Below are 13,132 nucleotides of genomic sequence, written 5' to 3' on the forward strand. Positions count from 1 at the left end.
GAAATGCACAAGTTTCATTTTTGAGAGACAGGGAGATAGATGAAGGAGCACTTGCCTAACCCCCCCCCCCCCCCCACCCCACCCCCCGCCCGCCCCATGGCACACAGACACTTCTAAATAATTAATCTGCGCCCGACAATCTGCGATCACATACTGCTAATACACACCTATTTAAGGCTACAACTGCCACAAATTCAGACGGACTGCTGTAAACACGTGCCAATTAGTAATGCAGCCTGCATGTGGCTAAAATACACTTCATTTGCCAGAGGAGAACAGGAGGTTAAGAAAAAGACAGCATCTTCGCAGATTCATTGTCGGGGTAATGACTAAACAGACACAATTGATTTTGATCATCCAATGCAAAGTGTATTTCTGGAGAGAAAAAAATATTTCATTCGATTCTTAGCTTACAACGTTGTAGAGTGGCCCTAGGTAACCCAAGTCTAACCACACCATTTAGATTTATATAAAAGACAATTTAGAAAGAATTTGAACTCGCGACTGGCTGCTGCACAAGACAGCCTTCGGTGCAAGTATGCAAATATCATGTTTCCCATTAGATAACGAGATGCTAACTCACACAGTGTTATGCAATTTAATATTAATGCCACTGGGGAAACAGTAGGAATAAATCACAAGTGATGTATGGGAAAGCTCTGGAGAAATGTTAGCTCAGATTTTGTTACCACAAGGAGAAGACCCAGAAAACAAATATGCTGCCAAAAACAGGAGGTTTTGTTTTTAAAAAACTTCATTTGAGCAGTAATAAATTGCAATAAAGTTCACAGGCAACATAGAAATTCTGCAATTTGTCAATTTGCTACATGAAACCAGCCGCACTTTCGAACAATTGACCATTGATGGTGTGCTCTATAGGCTTTGTCTAGGTTATTCGAAAATTAATTATTTTTTAATATTACTGTCAGCACAATTAGTCATGCACAAATAAAACTAAAACTAAGTGAAATGAGTGAAGCCTGATCAAACAGGTGAGTTTCAAAAGGAGAGCGCAACGAAGTAGGTAGTTAGAACAGAATTCCAGACAGCGAGAACAGACAACTGGAATTAGTCGAACAATAGGTTGGAGGTGTGAGTAGTATTAGAGCGAGATGGGAAAAATAGTGGGGAGTGGGGTGAAAAAGAGGGAGTAGCTGTGCAGCTGGAAGTGGTCAGAGAGACAAGGGGGCAAGATTCTCTGGCCTCCTCACGGTACGTTTCTCTGGAGCGGGAGGCAGCCCTCAGTTGGCCGATGGTGGGATTTTGTGGTCCTGCCGCTGTCAATGGGATTTCCCACTGAATCCACCCCACGCTGCCAAGAAACCTGCGGCGGGGATGCATCGTCAGCAGGAGCGGAAAATCCCCCCGGCATGGGCAGAAGATCTCACCCAGAAGAGTGCCAAGTAAAAGGAGAGGGTTTAAATTTAAAATCTTCATCCTTGGGCGGGATTTTCCAGCCTCTCCCACTTCCAGTCCCATCAAAGTCAACGGGGATTTAAATGGGTTGCGGCACCTGTCAAGGGGAAATCCACTGGGTCGGAAAGTCTTCATGCTATGTTTAAGATGCTGGGGAATAGTGGGTCAATGCAAGCCAGCAAAGACAGTTACGATGGTCCTGGGCTGGAACCTCCAGTCGTTCATGCTAGCAGGATCGTCTGGTTCTGCCGACAGTGCACTCCGCAGGGTCAACAGACAACCCCATTGACAACGGTGGGACCAGACGGTCCTGCCGCCGTGAATCACATGCCGATTTGCGGGGAAATTCCTGTCCCTGATCTGATGTAGGACATAACATAAGCAACAGGAGTTTGGGATGAGCTGAAACAGTCTGGAAGTGACAAAGCCAAATACAAAAAGAACTATTATGTTGATCCCCAAGATCTTGTAGCAATAAGGCTCAACTCAGGAATCCATGAGTTAATAGCAACATTTGTGCCACTCTTGACACTGGATATATAAAAAGGTTTCAGAGCAGCATATTCAATCTCACATAATCACATACAGTTGAAATCCAGCAAACACTGCCCACGAACAATTTATTGCTATTCTGGATGACTATACATTTACATTTTTTTCAAAGGCAAAGCTTGATCATGAGCAGCAGGCACATACAGCCTCAGCAGAGAAAAGAGACAATGTGCTATGGACTCAGGGTCCTTAGATGACTGAATCTTTTATTTTTTGTCCTAATTCACTCCATTATTGAATTAAACTTTGATGTATTGGTCTTGACATCTGCTTCAAGCTGATTGTATTGTGTATGATAGTTTAATCACTCCCTATGCATTTTACAGTGGCTGCCTGATTAATGCAATAGATTACCTGTGCTATCTATGGCAAGTGGGAATCATTGCCCTTTTCCAAACTACACTTCTTTCATTTGTTGAAAACAGACTATATGCTGTATTAAAAACTACCCAAGTTGAAGTAAATGAACAGACTTTTACTTCATGTTTTTTCACATAACATACATGTGCACACACATTTTTTTTATTAGTGTTTTATTCATCGGAGTTATGGGGATGAGATGTGGGAGGAGCGAGGAAGGCAGTGGGGAACTTCAGGCAATTGCAGACAAAACAAATATGATGTCAAATGAAATCAAAACAATTTACCTGCACTGCCAACCAGCTGTTTGGCAGAAGATAGATGAGAATTGACAGACCTAGATTAATAATAGGTTAAATTAGGGCAGAATGGTCTACAAAACTGAATTATGGTTTGCCCCTTTTCGTAAAATATTTTACTCAAGTGATGCTACAAAATAGAAATAAATTAAGACCCTTTGAACAAAACAAAGACAGTTTACAGTTCAAATAAAAAGCAAGTGAAAATGGAGGAGTATTCAGCAATATATCGTGAAGATGGGATCCTGGCTGGAATTTCCAATATTTGTTAGGACAGTGTTAGTCCGTCGTTAAATCTGTTATTGTAATCTTGGTGTGTTGACAAGCTGTTTGGGGGTCCATCACTCTGAAAAATAGCAGACACTCATCTAATATTCTTCTACCTCAGTGGTTTCATCAGATTAAGCATCAGGGATTTAATTTAACAGTTTCAGCTTTATTAGGCTGTCATGAGAACAGCCCAGCTTTGATAACAGTAGCTGCTCCAATTATGGCTGGCTTTAGGACTGACAAGTATAATGATTCTTTCATACTACACTAAAGCAATAAATGGTTGTTTAGCAGAACCATTTTGAATGAATTTTTCTTTTAACTCTTTCACGAGCAGCTTGGTCAGGAAAATCCCAATTCTGCCACAAAACAGAAGATTATTTTTAATGCCAAAAGGAAAAGGTTTAAATGATTTGCTTCTTCATCTTGCCACAAGGACATCAGCATGCAGTATGTTCTTGTTAATGGCAAATGGGGCGTTCTGCCTCAAATGTAATCCCCACATTCAAATCATCAATAAATGGTCTAACATCAGAGTGGGAAAGCGTTCATCTCAGTTGGCTTCTGACAGTGACTTGTGACATTTGTATTCAGGTCCTGTATTTCCATGTGGCTAAAGGGCTTCCAATTTCATTTCACAGCCAGAAGCCTGCAGAAACACCAATTAACTTGCAGATCCCATTTGCTGACAAAGAAAAATCAGCTTCACTGCAATGCCTGGTATCTAGCAGTGCTCAGCATTTAATTCCAAAGCAGAGCCTTGAAGCAATGTGATCCTGTCACCAGCGCATAGAGTTAAACTAGTCATTCGGCTTACATGGAAAGCCTATTCACTTCTGCAGTCTATGTGTCACCTTTTGTTATTGCACAGAATCATAACACTAGTCACAGAGCAGCAACTTTATCTAGCCTCAAGTCACTGAGCTGGTGCTGAAAAGGTTGACTTGATTTCCAAACTATCTATGGACCCCATACATATAGACCAGAAAGCACTGAGCTTTAAGGGATCAACAGATATAACCACCCGAGGCAGGAACCTATTCAATACACAACAGAAGATTTCAATGCACTTTGCACCAGGATTAAGGTCAATAGCCACTTTATCCTTTCAGATTTTGCCCAACTGACCTTAGGACAATTATCGAGGGGAAACATTACAACGAGATTGCAATTGCTATTAAATCACTCTTTACTTCTGGGAAAAGTAATGCTCTTGCACACAATTACAGAGCGCTGTTTGTCACTGTCATTTGTATGAAGATCTTCTCCCTTCACCCCTGACTGCTTCATAATTTAAAGTTTATATCGTCTTCTATTTTTCTTTCTTCTATATGCAAGTACCACTCCTCAGTCTTTCGGGTGACTTGTTCACAGGCCTTTGCTGATGCTAAACTGTAAGTATCCAGGAGATGCACGAGAGCAGCCGAGTACGAGACAAACCTCAATTATATTGCAGGGCATCTTCCCCCAATTGCTGATCACAATCCTGACCTCAGAATGTTGAGAATCTTGGCTATGAACACAAACCTAACATTCTATGAAGTAGTACAACGTGCTATACTCTACTTCACTAATTAATTGTCAAGTTTTTTTTTCTAGAAATACTGCAACTGTTCAGAACCAATCAATCCACAATATCCTTTCCAACGGCCCAAAATCGCTCACAAAAGGAATACATCTATTGGGCTGCAAAAGCCTGGAAATTAATATATGTAGCATATCAAGTCAGCAGGTTCAATATAATGTGGAGCAGAGATGATATTGTAGTGAGTTTCTTGGAGGGTATTTTGTTGCTCAAATATGTTTGAAAGTATGAATGCATACTAAACAGCCTAACTCCACAAAATTACTGAGATTTAGACTACCTTCACTCCAAGAATACAATGAAATCTTTGTTCTATTTATAAACATGCATTATTCATTTAGAAGTTATAACTAGTGTATGGTGGTGCCTTTATTCCTTGACAGAAGTTGGTTTAAAATTCAAAAGGGAAAACAGGCAATAGGACTGATTTGAGAACCAGTGATTTTTCAGAACAGTAAGCTCAGAAAAGCTTGTACACCTTTGAACTCTGGCTTGGGCCTCCAGGTCTTGACTGCAAATAAAGGGGCATTGTGGAATAAACAAGCCTGGCCCGTATTTGATGTCATTTCAACAGTTAATAACCACAGTGGGAGACATTGGATGCCTCGTTCACCCTTCAAACGAGGGAGTAAAGGGAGGTTTATCTTGCTATAAAAGATCCCAGGGTTCTGTTTGAGGAGGAGCATAGAGCGCGTTCAATACTCTGGCCAACACCAAAACATATTACTCAGTCATTCATTCTTCTCATTATTGTGCAATGTGTGCACACAAAACGTGAGATCCGGAAATATTTTGCAGCCTTTTCTCTTGTACACCTGCGTTTTTTGAGTTCAGTACCAAAAGGCGGCAAAATATTTCGACAAAATATGTAATTCTTTTCCCTTTCTTTCCCCAAGTCCAAACTGCATGACGTTATTCCATAATATAGCTGTAGCCTTCCTTCCGCTTCAGGTCAAGTTCTCACAAATGCATTAGACCAAGTTTTTACAATTCTGGCAGAAAGCCAATAAGATTGAAGGTTTCTTTTTTTTTTAAATTACCAATTTTTATTCAGGAATATCAATTTTGCTGACCGAGCAACAACACCTTGAAACACTGGCAAACTCACTGACAACTCATTAGCCATTAAAAAAACTGACTTGAACCATATGTGGAATACATATTCATGCCTCTCTAACCATCTGTTTGTTATCTATGTAATACTGTATACTTCTATTCTCATCCAGATTCAATCCCATAAATATCTCCTTTGAAAATCACTAATTTTTGCACCAAAAACAGAAAATACTGGACAATCTCAGCAGGTCTGACAGCATCTGTGGAGAGTGAAGGGAGCTGACGTTTCGAGTCTGGATGACTCTTTGTCAGAGCTGGAGAGAACTGGAAATAGGAAGTAATTTTTTGCAAGCAGCAGCAGAATTTGGTTTGTTTCGAAGTGATCATTAAAAATGTTACACAATTCTTACCCTGGATTCTCGTATAAATATGGGCCCAAACCGGTGATTGATTGATTTGTCACATGTACCCAAGTACAGTGAAAAGCATTTTTCTGCGGCCAAGGAGACATACAGTAGACAAATAAGTAATTGGTTACAGTGCAGAACAAGGTGCCAAACAAACATGAGCAAGAGCAGCATAGGGCGTCGTGAATAGTGTTCTTACAGGGAACAGATCAGTCCGAGGGGGAGTCGTTGAGGAGTCTTGTAGCTGTGGGAAGAAGCTGTTCTTTGAACGGATCCAGACGGATGTGCGGGTCTTAAGACTTCTGGATCTTCTGCCTGGTGGAAGGGTCTGGAAGAAGGCAAAGCCTGGGTGTAAGGGGTCTCTGATAATGCTGTCTGCCTTCCTGAAGCAGCAGGAGATGCAGACAGAATCAATGGGTCTCCAGATTGTCAGAAACCGGACGTACTGGAGATGTGTGTCAGGACCCTGTGAAAGTCCTGCCACACTGACCCAAGTGGGAATTGCCTGGAAAGTTTCACTTCCAACTGACAATTTTCCTGCTCCCCGACCCACCGCAAAATAATCTCAAGTTAGTGTCAGAGACTTTGGACAGCTCCAATTTGTTTACCCGAACAGTTACCCAGAAAATGTTCGACAGAAAATTCCTAGACAAATTCCAAAGATTCACAATGACCACACCACCCCGCAACTGGACTTCCACCCCAGATACCTGCCACCTCATCCACCCTCCCCCTTACCTCATCCACCTATCCATTCACTCACTCACCTTCAAAATGGACCTATAAATTTACTATAAAGGTAGCTAGGGGTGTAAAAAAGGGGGCATGTCCTGTGTCTTTCTCCATCCCCCCACCCCCAACTGTGCATGCGCTTCAACAGAGTTCCCCGATGGACACAGCACACACATTTCTAACAAAGGCAGCTCCAAAGACCCGGCAAGAAATGTGGAGCAGAATAGAGTTGGAAAAAGTTAGAGCGGAGCGACAATCAAACGATGACTGCAGCTCCTCACAAGCTCCAGGCCATGAAGCTCCTCAAGTACAATTTACTAGTGCAATGAGGAATTCAGAACACCAAGGACAACCTTCGTCACTGAATGGACACATTGCAATGGCAGTTCAAATTTGATGTACCACACGGTGGAGCAAGCAAACCCCAGCAGCAATCATCCATTCTGCAGGGCAGAGGCAAGAAGAATGAATACATGAATCATACAGCCACCCTGGGTCACTGGGCCATGCTCCTCCCAGCAATTAATCATACTGTGGCATGAGCAGGTTCCTGGGAACAGGCTGCCAGTAGGAGACCACATCAAAGCTAGTTAATAGAATCGTAACCATTATGCCCAACGCCAAAGCAGGAAGTGGGCGCCATTTCCACTCTCGCTTTTTGCCACTCACATGCGATTCCAATTAAAATTTAAGTGCCGGCGGCGTGACTGGGAGACACATGCGCGATCACACAGTGGGAGAAGATTTTCAGTGGTGAACCTTGCTATCAGCTGACAATGCAGCAGGTACAGGTGGGCTAGAGAGAGAGAGAGAGAGTCTCCTGGTCAAACATGAAGGCTCTGTATCACAGCCACAAACTTTCCTGCCCAACTCCATTGACATTAACATATGACTCAGTGAGCACAAATGTAGCATGGGTATTTTTTTTTTTTTTTAAAAAGTAAAATTTCAATAGGTAAATATTTCACATTTCAGTGGTTTCAATTTATTCATGTGTACATTATTGTTATTTGTTGACACTATCTCAGGCAGCGAGGTAAATGTACTGGCATGCTGCATGGTTGGCACACATTGGTGGTGACATAGAGTTTCCTTCATTGTGGAAGCAACAATGTTGTATTTTTTTTAAATTCACTCTTAATTGAATGTTCATGTTAGTGCCCAGTGTTGTATTCGCTACTCTCTGGGACATGGCTGAACTTGCAGACTGACCTCCCTTCTACACACTGTAAAGGACATTGTCAGAGAGTAAAGGTAACATCGCCATAATCCCAGATGACCGTAGGCTGCTTTCCCCTTTGAGGGGGAGAGCTGACTGGTAGTGGTTTAACCGGAGTTTCACCACACCTCAACCTATACGGGAATTGAACCCACGTTGCTGGCCTTACCCTGCATCATGTACCAGCTGTCTAGCCGAGGGAGCGAAACCGGCCCTCCAGAGTAATCTCAGTTGGGATAATTAAAATGCTGTCGGTGAATCTAAAGTCCTGTAAGGACTCTGCCAGTCAACACCCTGAGTTGGACACACATTTGGACAGTACTTTAGGCCCCTCATTCTCTTACCTTGACTGACCCGTCCCCACCACATCCAGGATACCAGGTTCTTCCCACTTTAATTCCTCGATTGTTGTTCTCTCTTGGATCCCTCTTCCACTCCTCAATGCCCCTACCTCATTACAGACTTTCCCTTGCCACCCTCTATGGAAGCAGCAATTCTCGTCCATCCCCTTTGTTGTGTCATGGAGTTCAACAACAAAAACTGCTAATCTCAGCCACAACTGCTCAACGCTGATTGTTGCATGCCACCTTCAAATTAATGTGAACTGGGTGCCACAAGATTCCGGTGCGCTGCTGACTGACGGGCAGCACAGTAGCATTGTGGATAGCACAATTGCTTCACAGCTCCAGGGTCCCAGGTTTGATTCCGGCTTGGGTCACTGTCTGTGCGGAGTCTGCATATCCTCCCCTTGTGTGCGTGGGTTTCCTCCGGGTGCTCCCACAGTCCAAAGATGTGCAGGTTAGGTGGATTGGCCATGATAAATTGCCCTTAGTGTCCAAAATTGCCCTTAGTGTTGGGTTACTGGGTTCTGGGGATAGGGTGGGTGAGTGGCCTTGGGTAAGGTGCTCTTTCCAAGAGCCGGTGCAGACTCGGTGGGCCGAATGGCCTCCTTCTGCACTGTAAATTCTATGACCTATGACTTTATCATGCAGGTAGGATGCAATCACAAATATGTTTTAATATAATGAATGTTTATAGCAGACAAATGTTTTACAAGTAATATCTCACCATGAGAAGGCAGGAGGCTTGATCTACCACAATCATGTCAGAGTTCATCTTTAAATGTGAACCCACCATTTGGAAAGTGAAATTTCAGCTCCCTCCTAGTTTCCTCTCTTGCTGCCCCCATAAAATGCCCCCATTGTCACAGTGCCTAGTATTGTATGCAATTTAAAAGCCAAACAAATTTATTTTAAATCCTTTTTTGAAAAGCAGACAATAAATCATGAAACATAACGGATGCATACATGGAAAAGATTAAGGGCGGAATTCTCCGTTCTTGAGACTAAGTGTCGATGCTGAAGCAGAATTATTGGACTTTTACGACAACAAAACTGGTGTCGAACCTGGACCGATGCAGCAACTATGGAGGGGCTAGCACTGGCGCCATGTGGAACACAATCAACTCCAACGAAAAACAGTGGGGGATTCGCCGTGTCCGTGATTGACACCCGGGAGGCTGACAAGCTGCAGCCTCATATACACATCACAATCCCAACATACACTCATCCCAGCCAACAAGATGGCACTGGTTGTGCTGGAGCGCACCTATACAGCTGATGGGTCAGCTGGGGCCAGAGAGCACCTGGGGGGGGGGGGGGGGGGTGGCCTGGGTGGACACCTATATGACCCGTGGCCCTAAGTTCACAGTGGGCTGTCAGCTGCATGGTTGCCTTTCTGGTTGCGGCAATGGTGTTCCATGTCCGTCCACCCTGACCGCACAGCCCACCTCCTGGCCATCCCCCGCCAATACCCCCGGCCAGCCAAACAACTGTCAGCAAACAATGGCGACGTTGGTCACTTTCCCGCAGCAGCCACAAGGCCGTTTTCATGAGGTTTTTTTTAAACAAACGATTTGATTGAGGTATTTTAGGCATACAGAAAAAGTGACATTGTACAGTACAAAAAAAAAGTTAAGACACAAATTACAAATTAAACATAGTGCAAACCACGGCTCTGTTCACGCACGGACCTGCCTCAATATCCCCCTATTCTACTCTACTCTTGCCGCCACCCCCCCACCCCCCCCCCCCCCCCCCCCAGCTGACGCTTACTCCTCTGCGAAGAAGTCAATGAATGGCTGCCACCTTCGGGCGAACCCTAGTAGCAAACCTCAAGGCGAACTTGACTTTCTCTAGGCCAAGAAAGCGTGCCATGTCCGATAGCCATACCTCAGGCCTCGAGGCTTTGAGTCCCTCCATGCTAACCGTATTCGTCGCCGGGCTACCAGGGAAGCAAAGGCCAGAACGTCGGCCTTCCTCTCTTCCTGGACTCCCGGATCCTCCGAAACCTGAAAGATTGCCACCTGCGGGCTCATTACCACCCCAGTTTTCAATACCCGGGATGTGACATCTGCAAATCCCTGCCAGTTAACCCGAGTTTAGGGCACAACCGGAACATGTATCCATGGTTAGCCGACCCTCCGGCGCATCTAGCACACTAGTCCTCCAGCCCGAAGAATCTGCTCATCCGGGCCACCGTTATGTGGGCCAGGTGCACGACCTTACACTGGATCAGGCAGAGCCTGGCGCATGTTGCGGTCGTGTTTACTCTGCTCAGGGCTTCTGCCCAAATACCGTCTCTTTCTCTCTCTCTCTTTCCTCCCCCCCCCCCCCCCGAGCTCCTCCTCCCATTTACGCTTCAGGTCCTCGGTCTGCGTATCCTCAGCTCCCATTAGTTCCTTGGAGACGTCTGAAACTCTACCCTCTCCCACCTCTCCCCGAGAAACTACCCTGTCCTGCCTCCCCTTCGGCGGGAGACGTGGGAAGGACGGCACTAGTCTGCGTACAAAATCCCTCACCTGCAAGTATCTAAAGTCGTTCCCTCTCGCCAGCCCAAACTTCTCCTCCAGCGCCCTCATGCTCGGAAAGCTCCCTTCCAGGAACAGATCCCCCATCCTCACAATCCCCACCCTCCTCCACAGTCGATACCCCCTGCCCATGTTCCCCGGGGCAAATCGTTAGTTGCCGCAGATTGGGGTCCACATCGATGCTCTTACCTCCCCTACATGCCTCCTCCACTGGCCCCAGATCCGAAAAGCCGCCATCACTATCAGGCTGCTGGAGTACCGTGCCGGCGGAAGTGGCAGAGGCGCCGTGACCAGGGCTGTTAAGCTAGTGCTCCTGCAAGAAGCGGCCTCTATCCGCTCGTTTTCATGATTTTTAAAAGTACATGTAAACCACGCCATCGGGAACACGGCCCATCGGAGACGGAGCATCACGGAGAATACCAGGTCAGGCCCACTAATGATATGCAAACAGTGTCTACAGTACGTGCATTCTGGACTGCATTGATGCCGCTGTTGAAGTGGCGGAGAATAGCGATTTGGCGTCAAATCGGCAACCCTCGCGATTTTAACACCGGAACCTATTCTCCACCCAATGGTATTTCGCGATTTTGGCGACAGCCAACAGAGAATCCTGCTGGAAATTGGAAAAATGTACAAGGAGCTGCAATAAAACCTGAAAGCTCCAACTGGAGATAATCACATTTGAACTGTGAAACATCAAATAACTTGGGGATTAACAAAGGAATTGGTTACTTCACATTACAGCAGTTACTTTTTATTTTAAAATAGTTTTAATGAACTGGTACTTCAGTGGAAGGTAACTACTTGAATCCTCATTTTACCTCATCCAAGCTCACTATTTTAGTATATCAGCTGGGAGGGGAAGAAGTGCAAAGTTAGGTCAACACAAGTAAGGGCTTCTTCCTTCCGTCTGCTATTAGCTAGGAACACAAGAACAGGAGCAGGTTATTAGGCCCTCAAGCCTGTTCCACCATTCAACTGGATCCAGGCTGACCTTCTCCATTTAATCCATTTTCCTTGATATCCTTACCGAACAAAAACTATTGATCTCAGTGTCGAAGATTTCAATTGACCCGCCGATAACCATAACCTTTTCGGGAAGACAGTTTCAGGTTTCCATTAATGGTTTGGTGAAGAAGTGCTTCCCCATGTCATTCTGAAATGACCCAGATCAAAATTCAAGATTCCAACCCGTTGTTCCCGATTTCGCCACCACGTATTCCCAATCTCATCCCTTAGTCATTTTAAACACCTCAATTAGATGACCCCTTAACCACTCAAGGAAAGATAAATCAAGCTTATGAACCCGTCCTCACACTGTAATCCTTTTCATATCCGGGAATCATTCTGGTCAGCGTGCACTGTACTCTCATCTCGGCTCCTCAACTCCACCTCAAATTGAGATTAACCCGCTCAGAAATGAGGTTCATCATCAAATTGAGATTAACCAACTCCAAAATGAGGTTCACCAACATGTGTGAAGCAGGAACATGACTACCAGGCGGCTTCAATTCTTTTGTAAATGATACCTGTTGCATTAGAACACGCATTTTAAAAGGCTGCAAACAAAAAGGCACCCTAGATTATGATCGCAGTTCAGACCCGATGGAGCTCCCAAGTTCCTGAACATCTTTATGAGGGCAGGCCAACAGCTGAAACAACTTTCTGTTTGTACTTCAAATTTCAAGCATTTTCAAACAGTATTTTCAAATCCTCCTGGGAGCTTTTGTTGAAGGCTGATCCATCTCTATATAAAAAGTGACACTTTTAATTTGCAATATAACAAATGAGTGCGCTTTTTTCTCATAAAAACCCATAATTCCAGGTCGCCGCTTTTCCAACAGTCACAGCAAACACCACTGTGCAATGCTTTCCAACAATAAAAAGATAGAAAAAAAGTTTCAAAGTTATCCATGTTTAAACAAAGCTTGCACATTTAACCCCTTGAGGATCACAGTCATTTCAGCTGAAAATATTTGAATGCAAGTAGCCAGATTTCTCTCCCCGCACGCCCCCCGCCACACACACACACACACACACACACACACACAAAGAATAGCACAAGTGCAAAAACAAGCATTTTGCAGTGTCACCATTTCCCTTTACAGACAGCATTCAGACTTCACAGTCCACTTTGTGGGCAATAGACACAAAGATTCCTCGAACCCAAGTAAATTAGGGGTTTATGGAAAGCTTCATGCCATCTAATTTCTTAAGAGACAGAATAAAGACTTCCACATTTCGCAGACCTAAATTTGAACTATTACGATATTTTAACAGGTTTCCCAACATGGCAGAAAATACAATGGTTACAAAACCCATGCCTCCACAACACAATCCCTCTTACAATTTAAATAACAACTTTCC

At 44.3% G+C, this 13,132-nt stretch overlaps 1 protein-coding gene across 1 annotated transcript in view; it reads right to left on the bottom strand.

Moving 5' to 3' along the window:
• The window catches only part of LOC140408976 (zinc finger SWIM domain-containing protein 6-like), a 282,372-nt gene that overhangs the window by 79,501 nt on the left and 189,739 nt on the right, over positions 1 to 13,132 (bottom strand).

The sequence above is a fragment of the Scyliorhinus torazame genome, chromosome 3, assembly GCF_047496885.1.
Source record: "Scyliorhinus torazame isolate Kashiwa2021f chromosome 3, sScyTor2.1, whole genome shotgun sequence".
NCBI classification, from domain to species: Eukaryota; Metazoa; Chordata; class Chondrichthyes; order Carcharhiniformes; family Scyliorhinidae; genus Scyliorhinus; species Scyliorhinus torazame.